This window comes from Heptranchias perlo, unplaced genomic scaffold, assembly GCF_035084215.1.
Source record: "Heptranchias perlo isolate sHepPer1 unplaced genomic scaffold, sHepPer1.hap1 HAP1_SCAFFOLD_62, whole genome shotgun sequence".
NCBI lineage: Eukaryota > Metazoa > Chordata > Chondrichthyes > Hexanchiformes > Hexanchidae > Heptranchias > Heptranchias perlo.
Window position 1 is genome coordinate 2781514 of NW_027139644.1, and position 6083 is coordinate 2787596.

General features: G+C 45.7%; 1 non-coding gene across 1 annotated transcript; it reads right to left on the bottom strand.

The window, feature by feature from the left end:
* Positions 1–593: 593 nt before the first annotated feature.
* Positions 594–665, bottom strand: trnag-ucc (transfer RNA glycine (anticodon UCC)). The gene has a single exon. It is a non-coding gene; the product is annotated as a tRNA-Gly (tRNA).
* Positions 666–6083: the final 5418 nt, after the last annotated feature.

The window sequence follows — 6083 nt, forward strand, 5'->3', positions numbered from 1 at the left end:
TCCAAAAATCTATCGATCGCAGCTTTGAATATAACTCAACGACTGAGCATCCACAGCCCTCTGGGTTGTAGAGAATTCCAAAGATTCACAATCCTTTGAGTGAAGAAATGTTTCCTCATGTCGGTCCGAAATGGCCGACCCCTTATCTTGAGACGATGAGCTCCAGTTCTTGACTCTCCAGCCAGGGGAATCAGACTCTCAGCATCTACCCTGTCAAGCCGTCTAAGAATTTTATACATTTCAATGCGATCACCTCTCATTCTTCTAAACTCCACCGAATATTGGCCAATTTTACACAATATTTTCTCACACTACAATTGCAGCAAGACCTCCTTACTCTTATATTCCAACACCCTTACAATAAAGGCTAACATATCATTTCCCTTCCTCACTCTTATTCGACCCTTGGCAACTCAGTATTTCCAGCATGTTTTTCCTCTTTTCCTTCTGTAGGGAAAAGAAATGAATGTTTAAAACATTTTACTATAATTACACCCGATTATGTTTTGGAAACAATATCCAACTGAACTGCATCAAATTCGATTATCAACTTCAGAGTTTCTGATGGAAATAAACTGATAAGAACACTTAATTGCGATGGCCGGGAATCGAACCCGGGTCAACTGCTTGGAAGGCAGCTATGCTCACCACTATACCACCATCGCTGAAAATAATCGACAATAAAATATTTCCCAAACATCAGATCCTGAACAGACACTGCAGGCTGTTGGATTTTGTTCTTCATATTCACTGGTTTCTGACGGATCCTTTCTCGCTCTGTTGCAGTTCCTGTTTCCGCCCAGTAGATTTCACCAACCCCCAATCAATGGAAATTCCACACCAGCCAGTAATTCTTCACCTGATATCGGACTGAAGAGACAGTCGATACCTGCAATACTTGACCAGCTGGAAATACATTTTACCACAGCTCACATCAGCCATTGAGTAAATTTAAATAATTCCATTAAATCATTACAGAGACCTGACTACCAACTGGGCAGGAATGGCAGCTCAATATTCAAGTCTATAAGATCTTTAGAAAGGACAGGGAAATAGGGAAAGGAGGAGGAGCAGCAATATTACTAAAGGACAATATTACAGCAGTTCAAAGATAGAATATCAGAGAGGGTGAGCGGGCAGTGTAAACACTCTGAGAGAGACCCATCACAAGTGCCCCCACTGTACTCCTCCAGAAGGTATAAGAAGGGCGAGTGCGGGAGGATTTCTTCATTCTTTGTGAAAGTGTTTGTGAGATTGTGGAAATGTCTGGAAGAGGAAAAACCGGCGGTGAAGCTCGGGCCAAGGCCAAGTCTCGCTCATCCCGGGGCGGACTGCAGTTCCCTGTTACCCGTGTTCACAGGCTCCTGCGAAAGGGGAACTATGCTGAACGTGTGGGTGCCGGAGCCCCGGTCTATCTGGCTGCTGTGCATCGAGTATCTGACGGCTGAAATCCTCGAGCTGCCCGGCAACGCGGCCCGGGACAAACAAGAAGACCCGCATCATCCCCAGACACCTGCAGCTGGCCATCCGCAACGACGAGGAGCTCAACAAGCTGCTGGGACGGGTGACCATCGCTCAGGGTGATGTCTGATATCCAGGCGGTGCTGCTGCCGAAGAAAACCAGCATTGTGAGCTCCAAGAGCAAGTAAACCGGCCAAGGCTTAATCTGATAACCCAAAGGACAGGACCAACCTGATTGAAATCTTTGAAGAAGGAACAGAAAGTGTAGACAAGTTTAATGCAGTAGAGGTGATATATTTGGATTTTCCGAACGCCTTCTATAATGTACCACATTGCAGACTCATGGCTAAGTTCAGAGCACGTGGAGTGAGGGTCAGGTGGCAGAATGGATAGCAAGTTGGCGACAAAACTGAAAGCCGCGAATAGAGGTTAAGGGTCGCTACTCAGACTGGGAAAAGGTGGGAAGTGGAGTTCCAGTTGCTGGGACCACTGTTCTTCACAATTTACATTAACGATTTGGATTCGGGAATCGGAAGTACAATTCCAAAATTTGTGGACGACACCAAATTGGGGGATTCAGTTAATACAAAGGAAGAATGCATCAAAATGCAAGAGGGCATTAATAAACTTGCAGAATGAACAATCAGGAGGTCACACACTACTTGGATAATAAGAGTCTAAACGGGATAGAGGAGCAAAGGGATCTCGTGCTACAGATACACAAAATACTAAAAGTAGCGACCCAGGTTAATCAGGTCATAAAAAGACAAATCAAACACTAGGATTCATTTCCAGAGGGATAGAGTTGAAAAGCAAAGAAGTTATGTTAAACTTGTATAGAACCTTGTTTGGACCAGACTTGGAATACTGCAAACAGGTCTCGTCTCCATATTATAGACATAGGGGCATTGGAGAAGGTGCAAACAAGATTCACAAGGATGATACCAGAAATGAGAGGATATTGTTATCAGTAAAGACTGAACAGACTGAGTCTCGTTTCAGTAGAAAAGAGAAGGCTGAGGGTTGATCTGATCGAGGTTTTTAAGAAAATGATAGGGTTTGTTAGGATAGATGTAGAGAAAATGTTTCCACTTGTGGGGAGTCCAAAACTTCAGGTAATAAATATAAAATATTCACTAATAAATCAAATAGGAAATTCAGGAGAAATTGCTTTACCCAGAGAGTGTTTAGAATGTGGAACTTGCAACTACGAGGTTGTATCTGAGGCAAATAACAGAGGGACATTTAAGGGGAAGATAGATCAGCACATGAGGGAGAAAGGAATAGAAGGATATGCCGATAGGGTTAGATGAAGTAAGGAAGGAAGAGGCTCATGAGCAGCATAAACGCCGGCATAGACTAGTTGGGCCGAATGGCCTGTTTCTGTGCTGTAGTTTCAATGTAACTCGATGTAAAGGCTCTTTTCAGAGCCACCCTCTGTATCTGTGAAAGGGCTGGTTACTGTTTGAAAGGAAACGCTGATATCATGCTCCCAGTTTGGCTTTGAGCTGCTTTTGTCTCGTTGTGGACGAGATGAGGTGTTAATGGGACTGGAGTCAGGGCAGTGACCACAGTCCGGTACTTTAAACGGTGACTTCTCGACCCCAGCCCAGACATCACCAGATTTTTGTATTTATTTAAACTGCTTCTCATGCGGGGTTCATAAAGAATCACCAGAACTGCTCGACTAACCTTTCTACATCTGTGGAATTCAGCGCTTCGCTCCGTTTCTGTTCTATTTTGTTGGATTATTTACATAACGCATCAAACTCACTGGGGAATCACTGAAATGTAACTCTGTACAGAAACAAAGAACGGGGAATTGCCTGGTGCCCAGGAGATCAGGAACATTACTCACCTTTCGTCCTGTTAACGAGTAAACCGTGTTTAGAGTCCACCGACCCGCTTTGGTTCCATATGGGGGATTAAACAGAGAAATCGGGAGGGGAGGAGACAGTCAGAGTGACAGAGCGGAGAGTGGCCTCTGATCTTCCAGCTCCACCTCCAGTTCTCTCCATTCGACAGTTTCAAACCGTTTATCGATAATAAAACCGAACCTCAGCGCTCCGCACAAACCCTGACAGACCCGGGCTTCATATTCAAGGATTCCCAAAACCAGAAGCTTTCAAATAAGCCCCGTTACAATGAGAAATCGTTAATATTCCTGCCTAAATACAGTCCATTCAATAACAAGTCAACTCGGCTCCTCCATTTCAGTCTGTTTCCCTGTTCAATCTCCCCACACATCCCCTCCCAGACGGGTTAAGCGTTTTTCAAACACCTTATTCCAGCTTATTTGGAGAATCTCATGTGTTGGGGTTTGAGTTATGACGCGGAGTTTCTCCGCCAGGGTTACCGTCTCACAGAGACTCTCGCCCTGAATCTGTGAAAAGATTATGACCATGAACTGGGACTGGAGCCGAACACATCCCCAGTTACAGTGAGGCCCGGCCCGGACATCTCATTCTCTCTATTTTATATCAGACAGTATCCCACTTTCATGTCCAGCAATAGAGAGAGAGAGACAGTATCAGTCTTACACTCCCGATCTGTGTCCAAATCACGCTCAATAGCAGTATCCACCTTCATGTACAGCACCAGAGAGAGAGAGGGAGGCAGACATGGTGAGAGAGACAGAGAGAGCGGTGAGACACAGTGACAGACAGACGTTAACAGTATTAGTTCCAGACTGACCGGGATAGTGCCGTTTTATCCAGAAAGATCGCGTTGGAGAGACAGAAGATGCAATCTCATCTCTCACTGATATTGTACAAGGGTCAGAAACACTATTAATCCCACACTCAGGGACAGTACAGAGAGGGACAGAAACAATGGGTCACATTTAACCCTCTAATGCCTGTTGTACTATCTGCAGTTTTACAGCTCAGGGCTGTTCGATATTACTCTCAGTGACCTACAGTTTCACTCCGGTTAAATCAATCTGCGACTGTTGCTGCCTGATATTAACCCGACACGGTCCCAGCAAATACACCGACTCCCACTTTCCTCCCATGTTTCTCCAGGATTGGTTTGAGAAATCCTCTCTCAGTCACACATTATAGGGGCCATTAATGAAGAGAATCCATTGGCTGATTTCACAGCCGCTCACTTTATCTCTGAAAGGCTCTTTACCATCAAAAGACCCCGAGAGAAACAGCAGGGATGGAAACATCTAGTTTAATAGTTGGAGATTGTAAAGTCAGTCTGGATTCCAGCGTTAGGCACTGGTGGAATCCCATCTGTTTCCCATTCTGGTGCCTGTTCCTGCACTGCCTGTGGACCCCATTCCCTCTGACCTTTCCCCCAGCCCCACTTCCTTTGCTCAGACTTCGAAAAATTCCAATTGGGGAAAGTTTCCATCGATTTTTGGATTGGGAATTGTGGGCGCCATTCCCTCAGTGAGCGGAAGAAGATGGTTTAAAACAGCCGGGAATGGAGAGATCACGGCCCCCGGGGGAAGGGAGCAAAGAGCAGCCTCGTTACAACAGATCATCGCTTCGGGACCGTGTCCGCAGATGGGCTCAGAGATCGGCATTGAGTCCGGGGGAAGTTCAGGGGGAGTCCGGGGGGCTGATTGTAAGAGGCGGAGTGGATCAGGAACTGGTCCCGGAACATGGAGTGAGAGGGGGGAAGGGAGAGGTCATTCTCGGGCTGTGTGTGGACAGGGTGTGTCTAAGGGAAGGGAGAGAGAATGGGAAGAACCTGCTATTAAAATCATTGCTGCTTTCTCTACCCAAACCAGTAATGAATGGCCCTGGTTTAGTTCCAGCCTCACCCTATTTATTGTGATTGGACAGTGAAGAGTGGAAACAGAGCCGGACAGTAAGGATGTGGGGAGTTATACAAAGAGCATCTATTGCAGGCATCAGGTGAGAAATGTGAAGGTCACATTTTAAACAGCGGCTGTTTGGTTTCGGTTGAACGGTTAGTCCCATGGGAGAGGATATTAGAAACCTGACCAGTACAAAGGTCCATGCCCCATCGGGTAGTCCCATTCATGGATCAGTGCAGGGGTTGGGCCGTGTCTGGATGTCATTAAATTGTTGTAAAACAGCCCAACACACCTGGTATGCAGAAGCTGAGTGCTGAAGTACTGCAGTGGAGTCAGACACTGACACTGTTTGTATCACTGGATTTCATTTGTGGATATTCAAAATGATCATGAACAGAGATATTAAACTGATCACTTCTGTATTTTCTACCTCACATGTTCCTGAGTAACAAGAGATAATTTTCTTTCTACAGGCAAACCCTTGAACGATCCAGAATAAATGTGATGCTTCCTCCACCCGAGGCAGAAGGAACAGTACAGCCAGCTCCTTCTCACACACAGTAGGTATATTATCACTCACAGACCACAGAGACACAGACAGGTCATCAGTTCCACAGTCTCAGACAGCAGAAGTAGTCAGTCCCACACTGATCACAATTTCCAGAGACACATTTTCAATCCAACAGTCAAGCAGAGCAGGTGAGGCAGACACTGTTCCATTTCCCCCTAACTCAGTCCCGCTGACAGGTAGATACAAAAATCCCAGTCCAAAATCACACGCTCAGAGTGAAAGGCACTGTGTCAATCTCACAATAGAGCAACATTAGCTACGAATTAAATACCAGATAGA